Raw genomic sequence first — 20,283 nt, forward strand, 5'->3', positions numbered from 1 at the left:
ACTCGCGCGACATGTTTCGAAGAGATAAGATTTGTAATTTTCACTTATGGCAGCCCTATTTGAAGTGAACGCTCGCGTGCTCCCAATACGCGATAGGAAAGAACCGGGAATATCCCAGTTTTAATTTTCTTTGATGACGAAATAAATTATTTTCTCAACCTCGGGAGACAGCGGCGGTTTTATCTAAACGAGCCATAATTACATTTTATTGCGAACGAGAAATTATTTTATTTCATGTCGATGAATAAAGTTAATCTAAACATTGGCTCGGGGGCGATGAGTGGAGGTTTTGTGTTACAAGTTGTAATTTGTACATTGGACGGATTTTGATTTTTCATGATATCCCTTTATTACTGAAATAGCTTTTCTAGATTATAAGTATAAGTAGGTATAATAAACTTTGCAATAAATTGTTTATCTGTATTTTTGAAATTCATAAGATGTTTTTGTTACAGGTAAGCGACAAACAAAACAAAAGAAGATAAGGATAAGCATGCTACACTAAAGTTTGAAAAAATATACTAAACACACACAACTCAGTAGAAAACTCAAATTCAAATTCGCAGCGAAACTCTATTTTTTCCATAGGAGTTCAAACCTTCGCGTCTACATTTTTTAATTTTGCCACCCTTTTCTACTGACAAAATGATCGAAATGTACCCTTTAAAACGTACATATATATACAGTGTGGAAAGATAAGTCGGGCCCTGGAGGGAAACTACCTTAAATCCTTAAGCTGGCTCATTTTACTTAAAGGAGACATTCCTTTATTTTTAAAAAGAAACAAATCTGCATACACAGATTTTTCCTTTTTTTTCTTAAATTTGGCTTGTCTAAAAAAATCTTGAGTACTAAATATTAGATTTTATGGATATTTTGTACGACAGACGAGTGTAAGACCTAATGTTTCTTGGAGAAATGTTAACATTAACTGTATCGACTAGTAGAATAAAATTGCGAGTGTTTATTTTTTGGAATTTTTAGTCGGTTCGAGTCCCGGGCGAGGCAAGCGAGTTTTAGAAAATCTTTGATTGCAGTTTTGTTTCTTTTTAAAAATAAAGGAATGTCTCCTTTAAGTAAAATGAGCCAGCTTAAGGATCTAAGGTAGTTTCCCTCCAGGGACCGACTTATCTTTCCACACTGTATAGTCCGACAAGGAATTGTAGAAAATTATTGAGGGCGCCACTTCCTACGTAACGTCACATTTGGGAGGTAAAATGCTTAATCATGTTGATCATGGCAACAATTTAGTATGGAACTTTTTTAGTTCCATATTATTTAATTTCTACTATTTTAGTCGCACTCTAAGTTACAACAAAATATAGGTACACTCCGCAAAAAACTAGCATCAACGTTTTATGTCAGAATTTTATTCCCGTGAAAGAGGTAGGAAAATATGCAGGACTATTCGACGTCGGTACGGTTCATTAGGTCCGTCCTGGCGCATGATATGGGCTTGATTTCACTCACCCTTGGCAAGGTGGCAGCGGAGATATGTAGCAATTCGTTGGGAGAATAAAAGGTGGAATTTAGTAGGAATATATTTAAAATGAGCGGGTTAGAAATGCGTAGGTATTGCTCTGTAGAAGGAGCGCTAGCCTTTTAGGTTCCTTAGGTAGGTTTCCTGTCGTACGGATATGATGGTCGTTCTTGTCTACGTGACAACGTGATAAAACGGTATCCGTCACTTTCATTCGCGCTCTGTTAAAAGGTGACGGATATTTTGTCACGTGGATAAAGCCATCCATAATAGGCCTGCAGCATGTCAAAAACTGAGGGTTTTTGTAGTAAAACCGGGCATTCCAATCAACTGGCACAAATATAACTCTACCAACAAACTCGTCGGCGAAGGAAAAGACTTATAGGTACTATCAGTAGCAGAAGATTAAGCAAGTTACAATGGGTTTGCCAGGAGCTCACAAGCCGGTTGCCATTAGGCGGTCGTCAAGTGTAAGAGCGGAGCAACGCTGTATACGTGCATACTTCTCTTGCTCACACACCGGTCTGCGGATCCGCATGAGCGTGCTGATAACTGCGTATTCCAAATTTCCAAGTCCACGTACCATCGTCCTCACCGTTAACTGTCAATTAGAAACCTTATTGGCAAGACATAAGGCCCCCCGCCGGTCAGTTTTATTTATTCAAAACCCGCAATATTTACTCAGCGCACGACGATCCGAAAGAAAATCGAATCAAAGCTAACCCGACGGGGCTTCTTGACCTAATTTGGACGGTGGAGGCCGACGATTTCCCGGCCCATTGGGCCCAAATGATGCCCGAACCTACCAGAGACACGTGAGAAAGAAAGATAGAATCGTTTATTTGACACCATTTAAACCAAGAACTTTTCAAGCTGAATGCCCCATCTAAGTAATTTTGTTAAGGGGCAAACCATTCAAGATTAATAATGTACAACACAAATCATTTTGCATCACTTTCTGCAGGGCATTTTCTTGAAAATAGCTCAATGGCTACTTTCAAACGAGTACAACGTTACAGCGACTGTCGAGAAAACCACCCTTCAGAAAAGAACCGGCAATTCCTACGAGACGACGAGAAATCTTGGGGCTTAAAGGTTTTGAATATGAATATTTTTTCTTAGAATTTTTCCTTTTTTTCACGGATCTGGAGCTGTGTTCTTTTATTTAAGGGACTAGGTCTGGTTACGGTGCCACTGCCACACAAAATTTAATGATACTTACTTGCAACATGGTGGCATTGTCTTCAAATATTAAGAGAAACTTTTGTAGGTATACAGATTATCAGTCTCTATTATCCAAATCTCTGTCAGAGCCTACCATGCAGCGGAGCGGTTTACGACGGCCGTTCGAGTGACGCTTTCTATTCGAAATTCGAAGCAAGGATAAGATTTACTGGAGTTTGCGTAACGGTTTTTTATGAGGAATTTATTTTAGACTTTGGTATTTTGTAGGAAAACTTCAGCGTATTTGACAGTGCTGAAAAACAAAGACTTCGCGGGCTTTAAATCTGGTTCTTAGAAAATTTACAATTTCGTCCAAGCGTTGTATAGACATACCCTCCTATTCATAAAACATTACGGGCCTGATTTAGTTAAATTATGTTTTATCCCTTTCTTACAAATACATAAGTCAAAGTGACAGATAAGGAAAAACGATAATTAGCTAATTGAGGTTTGTAGTGTGTTTCTGAATAAGGGGGATAGTCTAAGCACGTCTAAGCTAACTTTGCACCGACTTGAACAGTACGGTTACCATCAGTACGGTTACCATCAGTTTGTCACTGACATAAACGCCGTCGAGAACGTAATTTACTTTCTATACGTCCCGTTTGCACTAATATGCGAGTGCGAGCGAGATGTATAGAAAGTAAATTACGTTCTCGACGGCGTTTATGTCAGTGACAAACTGATGGTAACCGTACAGTACGGATATGATGGTCGTTTTTCGTTTGTTCGTGTGACAGCGTGATAAAACCGTGTCCGTCTCTTTCTATCCCGCAGAGTTAAAAAGTGACAGTTATTTAATCACGTGGATAAATGTGGATAAAGCGATCCATAATACGCCTGCAGAACAAAGTGAGGGAGTGGGAAATTTAAGATGATGTTAATGATGAGATTGTCACACCTTTTCATTGCAAATGGGTGAATCAACTTTTCGAACACTGATTTCGTGTCCCTAGACTGCCTAGCAAAGAAAAACCGATTTTCAAAAACCATGTTGATTTTTTACTTTTTTGTTTACAGGGGCATTATTAGTAGAGATGCACCGGATATTCGGTTACTATCCGGTATCCGGCCTATCCGGCCATTATTTCAATATCCGGCCGGATACCGGATAGTAACATTGCTTGATTTCGGAGTAAACAAATTGGATTTAAGAAACAGTCACGGTCATAATCGTACTTGTTTATTATTTTAAAACAATTTAAACATTCCACTTACTTACCTTACTTCGAACCTAGAAATGTGTCCGCGCGAACGTTCATTAGGAAACAGGTCAAACCTGCACAATGCGCACCTGAAAAACAGAAATGTAGGTATAATTCCACCGGCCGAATATTCGGCGGCCGGATACCGGATATTCGGCCGATGGTCAGGCCGAATATCCGGTATCCGGTATCCGGCCAAACAACTATCCGTTGCATCTCTAATTATTAGACCCATAACTCCCATAACTATTGAATTAACACATACAAAACGTAACCTTTATCTGATCAAGTTGTTAATTTTTGTAAAATCGATTTTTCATTGCAAGGCAGTCTATTAGGGACACGAAATCAGTGTTCTAAAAGTTGATTCAAATGCCTTGCAGATTTGGTCAAACTTAGTCACAGGATGTATTTTCCTATCGACACAGTAATGGAAAACTAATCTAAAACATTTTGGCTACAGAACCCTAAAAATGTTCTGTTAGACCTTCCCTCCCCTTCCAGACGCTAGACACCCCCGCAGTCGACATGTCGAAACTTGAACCCCGAGATGTCGCCGAACAAACGGGGCATAAATGAAAACTTGGAAACTTCCACGGGAAACTTTTTGAATCGAATTTTAAGTTATTGTTCGGATAGTTAATATCTGTCTGCGGCTTTATTCAATAATACTTGGCTGCAAAAGTAAAACGAAGTTCCGTATTTTTGATAAACGCTTTTATTGCCGACTGTACTTTACACCAGAAAAGTATTAGATCGTGAAAGATCATGAAATACCTAAGGGATTTCTTGTAGCTTCTGAAGAGGTATTTTATCCTCGAAGTTCGACGGTACCTAATTATTGTTTAACAGTCCACGTAGAACCGATGGCCATTGGGGCGGAAAGGTTCTCGAGTGGCGACCACGTACCGGAAGGCGCAGCGTGGGCAGACCCCCAACAAGGGGACTGATGACTTGGTAAAGGTCGCGGGGGTCCGCTGGATGTGGGTGGCGCAAGACCGGTCATTGTGGCACTCTTTGGGGGAGGCCCATGTCCAGCAGTGGACGTCCTCTGGCTGATATGATGATGATGAGTCTACAGTCATCTGAATCACATATCGTGAAGTGAATTGTGCCTGCTTTGTTCTTCACTGGGTAAATGTGCTCCAACAGTTTTTATTAGGTACTTTATATATGAAAACCTCACAATAAACCTCATATAAGTGTTACAACACTTACAACATTATAATATAATATAGTAGTGTATAACTATATATTATATAGTAGTGATGGTCTGCTTTAAATCGGCATACATATGTATATCAACGTATACCTATCACAGTATAATAATTCTAAATTTTTTAATTAAATTTCGAATCTTCGAGCATCTCTTGAAGCATTTTATGGTAGGTACTTGTTAAATATTGTGTCTGATTCGCATTCGCAATAAAGTTTAAACAAATAAGATTACATTAAATGCTCAAGCAATCGTCAAAAACAACGCCACGAGGAACCAAAGTCAAAAGTCGAGGTACCTATACAGGATGGCCCAAAAATTATGACAAAAAAATTGGAATATTTTCCTCACTTACATATATTTTACAAAATGTTATTAAAAATTAAAACTACAATCATTTAACTAAAACAAAACGTTTTATCTTCAATATAATTCTCCTTTAGCTTATATACACAAACGCAAACGCTTGTTAAAATTATCAACAGCTAATGTCTGCCCGCGACTTCGTCTGCGTGGGATGATGAAGATGATTGATAAAAACTATCCTATGTCCATCCTCGGGCTAAGGCCTAACTATCCCCAAAGTTCATCTAATTCGGTTCAGCGGTACAAAGGTGAAGATATAACAAACAGATAAACAGACAGAGAGATATACTTTCGCATTTATAATATTAGTAGGGAATATAGGGATATGCAGGCGGTGTAGCACAGCCGCATTTCTATCTCTATTTCTTGTCACTATGCCTGTCACGTTCTAACATGTATGTGCGAAAGTGACAGGCATAGTGACAGGCGATATAAATGCCACCATGCTGCCACCACAGTTGTAAATATTTGTTGATCTCTGTAAACATAGGTAACGGAATGCAAGGTTTGCTCCCTCTCTCTTTTTCAAATTTGTGTAAACTCTGTATATATAGTTAGCTTCGTGTTACTGTTAGGTTTACTAGCAATAATTGTAAGGCTTAGGGTAAAGAGGGATAGGGCCGGATTTCTCCGGCCGACTCTGATAACCATGTTAAAAAAACCACAGTTGTAAAAAAAATGTCAACGTATTTTTGGGCCACCCTGTAACAGAGAATACTTTCAAGCCACCTTACCCTATTGTCACCTTTTCGACTGACATCAAAGAGGTGGGAAACATTGCGAACAAAGAAGTGCTTCAGCCAAGTTCTGTGAGTTGAGTTCGGGTGACAAATTCACGTGCCGACAAGCCATACTTAAGGCTCGGAACCGGTTTTTTCTTCATACAAAAAATACCGGTATTATTACTTAACGTTCTTTTTCGTTCTTTGGTTTATTATTTCATTTTTAATGGCACAATCTCATAATAAGTAGATGTATACCTAAATACATGATTCAGTCCTACGAAGAGAGCATAGAATAATTATAAACAATGAACATTTTCGGGTTTTTCAAAAAATAACCGGTTCCGAGCCCTGAATTACTTACTTTACATTTAATAGGGGTCATAAAGCCAGGAAATTAGAAAGGAACAAAAGCTGTAGCGCGCCGCGATTTGGCGATCGCGAAGGTTTCGACGTTTTACCTCAATAACTGAAAGTAAAGTTCTATTTAAAATTTTGCTAATCAAATCCCTGGGTTGTATCACTAGCTATTTTATACTAAAATTATATTTCTGTCGTATGCAGGGTAACGATATATAGGTAGATACCTACCATCGCCCACACTGTTAACTGTAGGTACATCGGTAGACCTTATGCCTTTTGTTAATAAGGTCCACCGATGTACAGTTAGGGGTGTTGCTGTTTGTACAATTGAAATTAAACATCTTTTGTAGTTTCGGCTCTGCGTTGATGAGTCAGTCAGGCAGTGGCGGGTTTGCCCTAAGGCCCAGTAGGCCTAGGGCGGCAAGATATTAGAAGCGGCAAATTGTGACAAAAAATTCGCTGATGAAACCAAGAAATAAATCAAAATGTAGTCAATATGATGGGTGCTGAGAAAGGGGCGGCTACAGGGCCTGGGGCCTAGGGCGGCAAAGACTGCAAATCCTCCACTGCAGTCAGGACAAATATCTAAACATATAGGAAATGAATTAAAACAATAAGTACAAAATATTGCTTTGACAACTCAAAGAGACATGGAGAAAACATCACACTCGGAACAAAAATCATTTGGAGAATGTGCAGAAACATTGTTATTAGTGTTATTACCTACTAAGGGGCAAGCAAACATTCGTATTCATATTCCGGTATAAGATATTTGTATCCTTTATTAAATGACTAGTCATATTAGCAATCACTACACCTTATAAAACAAAGTCCCCCTCCGCATCTGTCTGTTTGTTTGTTTGTATGTTCGCGATAATCTCAAAACTACTGAACGGATTTTCATGCGGTTTTCACCTATCAATAGAGTGATTCTTGAGGAAGGTTTGGATTATAATTTGTTAACCCGTGCGAAGCCGGGGCGGGCGGGCTAGTTTATAATAAAAAGCACTTAGTATCTATCAGTATATCCTATCACAAAGCTAACAGAGCGGTTAATCGATTACCGGCGCTTGTATTACATCAATCCCGGTCTGGCCTAGATGTTAACACTGAAATAGGTCGTGTAGTGCATGTACTAACACCAGCACAGGCCATTGACCGTTGGTAGACCGTATCTCGTTACAATAAGGGTTAAAGATTGACAGTTAATTGTGTCGACAATGGTGCAGAGGGCTATCTATTTAAATAATATACTGTTGATTTAGTTTTTAAATCGATTGAGTCTAATGGAAAAGTTATACTTTGCTAATTCAACTTGTGTTTGGGGTTTTTAGAATTGTCTCTATTGAGTATTCGTTGTCTGTGGAAAGAAAAGTACAGTCAGCGATAAAAGCTTGTACCAAAAATGTAATTTTTGCCAAAAACTTATTTACAACTGATGGTACATTCTGTAGCAAACGTTAAATAAATACCACCAAATCTCAACTACTTAGTAAATCGCTTTGTCTTAAACTCCCAACTTTCAAACGTTCTTCGTAAAGTGCATCTCACCTCAAAACTAAGGCGATCACCTGATCCCCAGCCATTGTTGCTCCAACTATACACAAACGAAACAATCCAAAACAAACCTTGCGTAACCCATTAAAGGTTCACTTTACCTTGTAAACGTGTTTGAATTTCCCCTATATTCACTCCGATGTCACCCCATTATATACCTTAATATTCCCTTAACGTGGATTTCCATTAAACTTTGTACATTTTAAGCAGTCACCTTTAAAATTCATCGCATATTTAAGAGTAACCTTTGTGTTACTTTTTGTGCCTTTAGGAAACAACGCGCATGGAAAATTGGGTGCTCGAGCCGTGAAGGAAAATAAAGAAAAACAAAGAGCGATAACGATTAAGACTTAAGAGCCATATGGTTCGATTCGAACAACGCTTATAAGATGTCATAGCGATACTATACACATAATCAGTATCAATCACCACGTTCGACGTATTGCTCTCTATCGCACTTGCATATTCGTATGTAGGGGTGACAGGCTAGGCAACACGTCGAACGTGGTTCGCGGTAGGCCCTTTGGTATATTGGTAAGGCTCGGAAACTGGTTCAATTTCCAAACCGTTATCATGTACTTGGCGTAAAATAAAACCTTTTAATTTCGGTTTCGTTCGTAAAACCGTTATTTTTAATCCGGTTTGTAGGAGAACATTTCCATAAAGTTCTTGTCAGATTAACCGGTTTAGAATAATAAAAACCGGTTTCTTCCTATGTGGATGTCTATGTTTACGCGGTACACAACCGAGCCGGCCGGCCGTTTCGTCGTTTGTCGAATAAACTAGATTTTATCAGTAAATACCTACTCAATTAAACGACGCAGATATTTTCTTTCATCACTAGAATAACCAGCAACCCCTCTATAACGTATAAATTACGTTTAACTAAAGAGTAATTGCTAAAATCCTTCGTTCCCACAATTACTCTGAAGCCATTAAGTAACCATTCGACTTGAAAAAACATGGCATCTAGAAAATACCGGACCACAGTACCCTTAGCAAAACAGCATGAAAAGACAGATTTTAGAATTAATGCCAATTTACAGACCACCATTCATTCAATCCTTGTACACAATTGCATTCAGATTTTTGGTGCAAACTGGGATAGATTAGATTTCGTGTTTTTTCTTTAAGAACTGTAAATAAACTCAGACCCAATGCTTTGGTCCTGTCGTCGATTTCCTCTAAATGAGAGTGAAGATCAAACACTGATCATTCATTAATACGACGAGTATAAGTGACGATTAGTACTCTTACTATTTCAGGACCAAGCTTTTTTGCTGTCTAAATCACCAACAATGCGTTTGCATAAAGCATGTTATACCGGCTGCGACACTTAGCGGCTGAGATGAGTTAGTGCAACGGTTTTTAACGGGCAAGACGTTGTGCCTAATTGGCGCGAGAGGCAATTACCGTGCTAACGACCGTTCTCAAACACCGGAGCGACAAGGCATTCCGATAATTTAACAGTAGGTTACCTTATTATTTAAACACAAATGTTATAATTGTAGTATACTATTAAATTGTGTGTATAGGTTTACCATAATAATTGATACCACTAAACAGTGCAAATATGTGACGTTCCAGGGTAAAGGTAGCTGTTAGCGCTAAGGCGTTCGTGCGTGCGTGCGTGTTACTAACGACGCTCCTATACTAACGCGGTGTTACGCGACGTAATTGCCGATCGCCATAAGGTAGGTACTCGTGGAACGTCACATATTATTACTAGTGGCTCTGTGAGCTGTAGACCTCGCGAGCAGAGTTTAAAACTGAATAAATGTATGGTTCCGTTGTTTTGAAGAATTTAGAGAATCTAATTTAACCATAAAAACTTAACTATCAATTGCTTACAAAATTCGGGTATTGGTTTAGATATGCGACCTGTAGAGTAGAACATATGGACATACGAAACAATTTTTGGCTAACAGGCCAATTCAAACTTACACTGATATCAGAAAGACATCTATCTAACTGATGTCATTTAGTTATCGTGCATTTCACTCGTTCTTGTCCGTACATGTATTGGCGCAAGCGAGACGCACGATGACTACTAAATAACATGATAAAAATATCATCCCGATGTCAGTGTACGGTCGATGCCCCTTAAGTATACACGTTGCCATACTAATTGTATAGAAAAGTGGATAGAGTTAAACCAAGAAAAGTCTGCAGAGATTTTGACAGCACACGCAGTTCCAATGTTATTTGTGCCAGTGTCAAAATCTCTGCAGACTTTTCTTGGTCTAACTCTACTTATGTTAGGAAACCAACATTACCTTTGAATTAACCTGTAAACTGCAACTAAGAAGCTTCGTGCGCGAGTGTGGCCCATAATTTCCGAAAATCATTTTTTCTTCGAGGCAATTACTCCGTTCTCATATTTTGCGTTGCCCATAATTTCCCGAAATCATTCATTCTCGGTAGCAATTACTCCGTTCCCATATTTTCCCAATGGTTTTCTTCCGCAATCGCCTATTTTTAATATTTTTAAATTAATCTTTTCCTTATAGATTTCGTTCTTTTAAATATCTAGGATAATATTTTCTTGTTACTGTATGTTAATAGTGTAGTAATTATATTTGTTACTTGTAGGTATTTCACATACAACAAATATCAAAAACACTAAAATTAAAACATAATCTACAAAACTACAAGTAAAAAACCAAACGCTGTCAGCCAATAACTCTAACCTACCTATCTCTGGGAGCAGATTCGTTTTTAGGGTCATCAAAAACAAATAACCCTAACCTACCTATCTCTGGGAGCAGTTTCGTTTTTAGGGTCATCAAAAAAAAATAACCCTAACCTACCTATCTCTAGGAGCAGTTTCGTTTTTAGGGTCATCAAAAAAAATAACCCTAACCTACCTATTTGAAAAAAACCTGGTTATTTTTACCACTAGCATTAAAAAAAAGAGAAAATATGGAGATAGAGAATATTTAGTTAGTGAAAAAAAAACCTACTGGTTATTTTAACTACTGGGATTAAAAAGAAAAGGGAATAAATTGAGAAAAGGAAAATTTAGTTTATGAAAAAATGTACACGAAAAATTAAATAAAGCGAAGAAATTCCACTGGGAAAAAATGAAAACGGAGTAATTGCCTCGAAGAAAAAATGATTTGCGGAAATTATGGGCCATTTTAGCGAGGCGATCCAAATTAAAAGGCTCAAAGTCTAACTAACATTATTGTTAGTTAGACTTTGAGCCCGGGAAAGCGCAACGTACGAGCAACCTACAGCTAGTTCCCTGAGCCCACTGAGGTCGACCACTACCCTAGACAATGTTAACCCCTGCGATTTATGGATGGTGACCGCCCATGCTATAAACGTAAGTGGAAATTGACTCCTGGAACAGCCATGCCCTTGAACTAAAATCGCTAAAAAAATTTTCAAACAAAAACTCAAACGAATACGCTTACCTCGCGCTTCGCGCTCGCTTGATCAATCAGCAATACGATGTTTAAGTGCAAAAAATAAATAAAAAAATTTGCATTTACTGGGGATCGAACCGGGTACCTATCCCATATCCTTGCTTGTAAGCGTCTTTCCAACTGCGCTATGATAGCATTTAGATGAGGAAACGCACAAGGAAACGTACCTACAAGAACGGTAGATGGTAGAACTTGTTTTGGCAATGTACATGTTTCCGATTCAGGCCACAAGATGGCAGACCCTCCAACGCGCACGGTCCCTATAGTGGGCGCGCGTGAACTATAGGGGGTAGCATAGGAGCCGTCAGATTTTTGGCGCGAGGCGTAAATGTGACGTTTATGCTTCCGATGTAGTCCACAAGATGACAGAACCTACTATGCATAAGGAAACGTACCTACAAGAACGGTAGATGGTAGAACTTGTTTTGGCAATGTACATGTTTCCGATTCAGGCCACAAGATGGCAGACCCTCCAACGCGCACGGTCCCTATATGTAGTAGAGGGTTATTGTCATACTAAATTTTGTAGTCACAGTAAATTTACTGCCATCTTTCGATACAGGATTAAAATGAAAATGAAAAAAAAATCAATAAATGTATATATGTATGGATAAATGATTTTTTTTTATTTTTAGAACGCCATATGATTTTGACCCATGTTCTTTTACTGATATGAGTAAAAATTGTTAAATATAAAATGGTGTCGCCATCTAGACGAGCATAGGCCAAAGGTATGGCGCCGTATATTCAAGAATCAAATTTTCTTTAAAGCGCAAAAAGCCATCATCTCTTGCAAAAAATAAACGAATGCGCTTAGCCCGCGCTTGATAAATAAAACGTACGATTTTTTCATTTTTTCAAAATAAAAAAATAAAATAAAAACAACAATTGATACGAAATTTAAGTATAAAAAAATACAAAAAGTTATGTAGCAGCTTACAATTACTGGGGATGGAACCAGGGACCTCCCTATGCAAACAAAAAAGCGAACGTTTGCAAAATGCGCCATGATAGTTCTTACTAAAGCTGACAAATTTAGCTACTCATTCTCAAGTATAAACTAAATATCTATAACCGCCGAAACCAGAGATACAAATTTTCTGAATTTTTGGCCATTTAATCTATAAACATATATCAAAAAGAAAAAACTCTTATGATATCGATACGACTATTTGTTTAGGCGACAGGTATCACGACTCCGCCATTTTTAAAAATTTCCAAAAACCGGATTGACAAAAAAATTTTATTTAGTCATAAAATTCGGTCACAAAATTTCACGAGAATCGGTTAAGAATTGCGACCTGTAGAGGAGAACATCCGGACATACGAAAGCAAAATGCCCGAGTCAAAACGTAGACCTTCGCTTCGCTTCGGTCAATTAATATAATTACATATTATTTGAACTTCCAATTAGAATGGTGAATAGAACAGACTTATTTCTTACTTAGATTTCGTTCACCATTTGTCTAGGATATTTCAACACATTTCAATATAAGAAAACAATACAGAGAATCAATTATTACAAGGTTAACAACAGGTGGTCTCAAAACTAGAAGCTTCCAGATGAACTTTGGGCGGTCTTCAAGCTAAAAAGCTAGAATCGCTTCCATAAAACGAATGACTACTGTTTATTTTCTACCCACTGTGACACTTGCTCTCGCTTTTAAACCGAGGAGCCGTAAGGATGTTTTATTAGTGCGCCCTTTACTTAATAATTAACCTTTGTGTAACCACATTCTGCACGAGCTTGGCATAAGTGCAACCTGCAATTATAATGCGTCATGCTGTATAAAAAGGGACTTTGTAAGTCGTGGAGCGTCGCATTAGTAACTAGCGACCCGCCCCGGCTTCGCACGGGTTGACAAATTATACACCTAAACCTTCCTCAAGAATCACTCTATTGCAGTGAAATAGGTGAAAACCGCATTAAAATCCGTTCAGTACCTAGTTTTTGAGTTTATCGCGAACAAACACACAAACAGACAGACGCGTCAGGGGACTTTGTTTTCTAAGGTGTAGTGATTATATTGTAGAGTTGACATAATTATTAATTATAAATTATAGCTCTTGTTTAAGGAGCATGCTGATTATTATGGCAGTAAATTGAAGATTGTTTGAGAATATTCAACTTAAAACAAAAAGGATAATTGCTAGAAACTCCTCGATAGAAAAACACAAACACATTGAGTTTAGGCTCATTAGAAAGGTCTCGATAAGGACTTGATAGATATATGCTAGAGAAGAAGTAAAACAGTCAATAAATGTGCGTCACAATTTTTTTATTGACAGTCTTCTTCTTGGTCGCATCCATCATGACTGATGATCGTGGTTGGTGGGTTTTGTTCGGGCCATCGCTTTCCTCACCACGTCATAGAATTTCTGAGATGGTTCCTCGCCTTTGAGTTGGTCAGTCCATCGTGCTGGTGAACGGCCCCGTGACCTTTTGCCATCAGTATTACCAACAACGATTAACCTTTCCAAACTTTCGTCTCCCCTTCTCATTATATGGCCAAAGTAACTTAGGAAGCGTTGTTCACAGATTGTGGATTGTGGATTATTGACAGTAGGTACGGTCGAAAGTTTTAATTTCATAACTTGTTGTCATAAATTCAAACTTTCGACTGTACCTATAGGTACTTCACTTATTGAAATCCAAGGCAGCAGCATTATATACACTGTTTACGTTGACAAACTACTTCAATAATACAAGATAAGCTACATCATGTAAACTACTAACTGCCTATCAATCCTGCGCGCCGTACTATCAATAACGCAATTAAGCCCCCGCGACACGGTCCGACGGCGATAAAGGCGGGCCCACACGTCGCGACCGCTCGCTGGTGCCATTTGTCAGACGAATTGGCGTAATGCTGATGGAATGCGTAGTAATTAAATCGTTTTGAATAACATAGGTGTTTGTAGATAGCTATAGACTCCTGAGTCCCCCTTGTCATTATTGCAGTTTTGAATTTGGAACCTTTAACCTTTGGATTTAATCCTTTATAAAGGCCTCAGGGACTCAGGAGGATAGATAATAGGGTATTATACTGTATTTAGAATAAATTATTTTACGCCATGCATGAAATAAAGTACCAGATAATTATTAGAAAAACACAGATAAGAGTTATTTTTAAACACAATTTCTATTTAATGAATCGGATAGAAATATAAAAAGTAGGTGTGTTGACCGTGACGTCACGATGTAATGTTTCATATAAATTCCATATTAACAAATCGTTTTGACAGCTCTAAAAAAGTAACTGATTTGACTAGTAGGAAAGTACCCTATTGTTTTATGTGGAAGACAAATGTTATGAATGTTACGATACTTCGCATAAAATTACGAGTAAGTAAGGTAAGGTAGGTATGATTTTTAACCGACTTCTTGCTATGTGAAAATAATGACGCCATTTACATTGAACTAAACACACATAATGAATAGAACTTTAGCAAAATGGAAAAATTTGATTAATAATAACAATAAAAAACTTTTTGTGTTGTTGTAAATGGATATAGGTACCTACTTTAAATCTATTGTACACTTCCTTTTTAACTTTCATTAGGTAATTACATCCCTACAAATCCAATTCATTAATTCGTTAATAAAGCGGCCCTAATAAAACACTTGGAACGTGCGTTAAGGGACCCATCGACACACATACACACTCATTATAGGTGTACTCGTACCATTAAACACGTAGATCCAAGATAGAGATCTAGTGAGAATTTTTTAATCGGTAAAACTAACTTCGGGCCGATGGAATATACCTATAGGTGTAGGTAGACCCTTGGAGGTCAGTGGGCAATAAATAATATTTCCGTTTACACTCGGGAATACTCGATCGAACCCATCAACGATCTCAAAATGGCTACTTTCATTACTTGAAATTTTATTTTTGTTTACCAGGTAAAGTGCTTTCTTGTAATTTGGACTGGTGTAAATATTTTATGCATTTTCCTTACCGGTAAATGGTGAAAGGTATTGAGTAATAGATTAATTTTTTACGTTCGAGTTAATCAAATTTTGTATAAATACGTCAATTTAAAAATTCTGTGTACTTTTCATAATGAAGAATTATTTTATTGTTAGTTTAAATTAAAGCTTTATTCTTATTTCTTCCAGTATTCATTGCATACATTTTTAATTGGATAGTGTATGTCTAAAATCATGTCCTTATTTTGTAATAAACTTTATTTTACTAATAAAATCGTTACGAAATTAACCTAAAAAGACCTACTTAATAATAATTTGTCCCTTACCTCCATTTAATAGAAAATAACACCGTGCTCCTTTGAAAAAAGTTTAAACTAAAAGTCCTATTATGAAAATTAATTACAGCGCGCTCTACCGGGAAAACTCTGAAACATTTTCCTCTCAAGCCTCCATAGGTCCGTATCCCGGCGACCAGCAAGGAGCCCGGCCCTCCCCCCTCGCCGCACGGCCTATCGATCCGCGGGTACACACAACTCGTGCTAACCGACCCTACCACTGCCACAACACGGAATTATCCCAAAATTAAACATATACTCGTAATCTGGCCTAATATTAAAAAAAAACTGTTATATCTTGCACAGAAGCGCCTAGGTGAGTTTTTTGTGTGTTACCAATGAGCCATTCATGACTGGATTCATTCATTGATGACGTATACAGTAACCCTGTGTTATTCGTTATCAGTGTTTTATTTTATTATCCAGCTTTCTAGTATTCTAGTGCAACAGCAGTGGATTAAAATTGAAGTTTCTTTGCAACAAAATTGAGGTCAGTGAAATTTTAATGTCAATAGGGGAAGAAATTAGGTCGTCTGCTCTCATTAAAGATGACAGATGCTGCGTTATTCATGTGACGGACTGTGAATAGAAATAGAATAACTAATGAGGGTGTTCTAGAATCTTCTGGATGTATCTATGTTTTACTGCAGATTTTACCGCAGAACGAGTGACGTAAAAGTGCAGTGCTGGCATTGGAAATTGTGACGTCATTGATAAGGGCGTATTTGACGTCTACGTAGATCTACACGGTGGTTAAAAAATAACTGCATTCCCTTTGCCATGGTGGTTTTGGGATTATGCTGAGCAACTTTTACTATGGGACTAACCCCGAAATCCCAAAATAAAAATTTGGCGGTTTCATACATTTTGCCTGGTCCATTTTCTATGGGTGGGTTTCATAGTAAAAGTTGCTCAGTATACACTGAGAGAAAAATCATCACCAGGAATTAATAAACAGTTCTGTACTGGGGGAAAAAATGAAGTTTTAGTAGTAATCATGGAAGTTTCACTATTTCTGTAAAATTTATTTATTTCTACAAACAGCTCATTAATACTAAATCTAATTTCAGCAAACAGACTTTAGTAAATGGAGCAAACAAAGTTCAGTATTTGTTACAATCCATTTTTATTACTACTAAAATTCTCCGATTTTTACTAGTAAAGTTTGTGATTTTTGGAAAAAAGCATCTGTGATTTCAAGTTATGATTTTAGTAAATGTCTCACTTACATAGTTTTGTAATATCTAAAAAACGAGTTCGCGGGAATAACATTACCCCATTTAAAATAACAATTCAGTTGTTACTATAGCGACATTACAAAGTTTACTGGTATTTAGTAGATAGACTTGTTGTGTTTATGTTCATTGTTGTACCAATCACTAAACGAGTTTTGTAATACCAACACAGCGAAACGAATGTTAGTGATTTTAGTAAAATTTACTTCTTGCTACGTTCATTTGGTTAGAGTTAGTATTGTGTCGGATGTCGGGCGGGCGTGTCTCGTGTCTTCTTTGTTTAAAACATACTTAAGTTAAATAATAAATTTAGGATATATTGTGGGCCATGGACATATTAACCCGCGACCTACTGTGTAGTTGGGGTCTACAGGAATATATTGTTCTGCAACTTCGAGCTAGCTGTTGTTATTCTAGTGATAATGACATCATAGGTAAATCTAAACTGTTTGCAATTCCAACCTCCCTAGCACAGGTGCGCCGCGAGAGCATGTTGCGCGCGTAATAACTACTAGTCTCTTTCTGACCGTATGAATAAGAAAGGAATGGGTAGAATATCTCGACAGGCTTTTATAGTGCCTCTTTAGTACAGAGATATACTACCAAATGCTTTTTTATTCATACAGACAGAAATAGAGACGAGTAGCTATCACGCGCGCGACATGCTCTCGCGGCGCCCGTTTGCTAGGGGCGGAGGAATTGCAAACAGTTTAGTTTTTGCCTGTGACGTCATTATCTCTAGAATAACAACAGCTAGCTTGGAATCGCAGTACAGTTTAGTAAAACCTATGACGTCATCGTCTCCGATATTGCTAAAGCACGCTTAGAATTACAAAACGGTTAGTTTTCACCCATGACGTCATCACCTCCGATATTGCTAAAGCACCTCTCGGAATAACAAAACCAAATTTCTGAAATTACTCTAGCATACTTCAAATTACAAATATAGAAGTTGTATTTCCTACTAAATGGAAATTGCAAAAGTCAATTTGTTCCTATTACTTGACTCTCCTTGTCCCCGGATTAAGTTTTATTTTTGTAATTCTAAGTGTGTTTTTGTTAATTTTTTGTCTCAGTGTACTTAATCCCAAAACCTCCTGGCAACGGGAATGCAGTTAGTTTTTAGCCACCGTGCCCACCATGTATATACATATTTTTATATAAAAGGCTCTATCTTGGCAAGATCGCCATCAAATAACAAGAGCAATCTTGTTATATATCGTCTCGAGCAGGGGCAGGATTATTAGTGAAACACCTTAAGTGTGATAGAATAAGAACGTATATCCGCTAAAAACGCAACCTATATGCGCTAACACAAGCATTTATGTTGCAGTAAATAAACCAATATGTTAGGTACTGCAAAACACTGAAAGTCGCTAATTGCCATATTACATGCATTCCAGTTATTTATGTGTGACCTTAATTGAAATTGAAATCAAATCTTGTTAGTTTGGATAAAATCTTTCGGTATAATCTTTGATGGCCTGTTTCTATTAATTCCATATGCACTGAGAGAAAAATCATCACCAGGAATTAATAAACAGTTCTGTACTGGGGGAAAAAATGAAGTTTTAGTAGTAATCATGGAAGTTTCACTATTTCTGTAAAATTTATTTATTTCTACAAACAGCTCAGTAATACTAAATCTAATTTCAGCAAACAGACTTTAGTAAATGGAGCATTAAACAAAGTTCAGTATTTGTTACAATCCATTTTTATTACTACTAAAATTCTCCGATTTTTACTAGTAAAGTTTGTGATTTTTGGAAAAAAGCATCTGTGATTTCAAGTTATGATTTTAGTAAATGTCTCACTTACATAGTTTTGTAATATCTAAAAAACGAGTTCGCGGGAATGACATTACCCCATTTAAAATAACAATTCAGTTGTTACTATAGCGACATTACAAAGTTTACTGGTATTTAGTAGATAGACTTGTTGTGTTTATGTTCATTGTTGTACCAATCACTAAACGAGTTTTGTAATACCAACACAGCGAAACGAATGTTAGTGATTTTAGTAAAATTTACTACTTGCTACGTTCATTTGGTTAGAGTTAGTATTGTGTCGGATGTCGGGCGGGCGTGTCTCGTGTCTTCTTTGTTTAAAACATACTTAAGTTAAATAATAAATTTAGGATATATTGTGGGCCATGGACATATTAACCCGCGACCTACTGTGTAGTTGGTGTCTACAGGAATATATTGTTCTGCAACTTCGAGCTAGCTGTTGTTATTCTAGGATAATGACATCATAGGTAAATCTAAACTGTTTGCAATTCCAACCTCCCTAGCACAGGTGCGCCGCGAGAGCATGTCACGCGCGTGGTAGCTACCCGTCTCTATTTCTGTCTGTATGAATAAAAAAGCGTTTGGTAGTATATCTCTGTACTAAAGAGGCACTATAAAAGCCTGTCGAGATATTCTACCCATTCCTTTCTTATTCATACAGTCAGAAAGAAACTAGTATTTATTACGCGCGCAACATGCTCTCGCGGCGCACCTGTGCTAGGGAGGTTGGAATTGCAAACAGTTTAGTTTTTGCCTGTGACGTCATTATCTCTAGAATAACAACAGCTAGCTTGGAATCGCAGTACAGTTTAGTAAAACCTATGACGTCATCGTCTCCGATATTGCTAAAGCACGCTTAGAATTACAAAACGATTAGTTTTCACCCATGACGTCATCACCTCCGATATTGCTAAAGCACCTCTCGGAATAACAAAACCAAATTTCTGAAATTACTCTAGCATACTTCAAATTACAAATATAGAAGTTGTATTTCCTACTAAATGGAAATTGCAAAAGTCAATTTGTTCCTATTAGTTGACTCTCCTTGTCCCCGGATTAAGTTTTATTTTTGTAATTCTAAGTGTGTTTTTGTTAGTTTTTTTTCTCAGTGTGGAGCGTAATTTACGTATATTTCCATATGGATCGTAGTAATATGGTCGAATAACGGTCTCATGAGTCATGAAGTATAATCGGTTCGGTTCTTCCATAAGTTGGCATTTACTAACTACATATACGATTATATTCAAATTACATGAAATGGGATGCCTAATCAGCCGTTGGTTACAACATAGGTAGTTTGAATGCAAAATTTGTCCATTTTCTTATAAATTCACAATCGCATTCTAGTCTAGACGGTATTTATTATATGTGTATAGCACTAAACAGTTTTTCCTTCATGTACTACACCATTAACTAATTGCATTA

At 37.4% G+C, this 20,283-nt stretch overlaps 1 protein-coding gene across 3 annotated transcripts in view; it reads left to right on the top strand.

The window, feature by feature from the left end:
- Positions 1-20,283, top strand: part of LOC134790202 (syndecan) — a 596,526-nt gene that overhangs the window by 566,240 nt on the left and 10,003 nt on the right. The window lies entirely within an intron of this gene.

This window comes from Cydia splendana, chromosome 4 (genome assembly GCF_910591565.1).
Source record: "Cydia splendana chromosome 4, ilCydSple1.2, whole genome shotgun sequence".
Lineage (NCBI taxonomy): Eukaryota > Metazoa > Arthropoda > Insecta > Lepidoptera > Tortricidae > Cydia > Cydia splendana.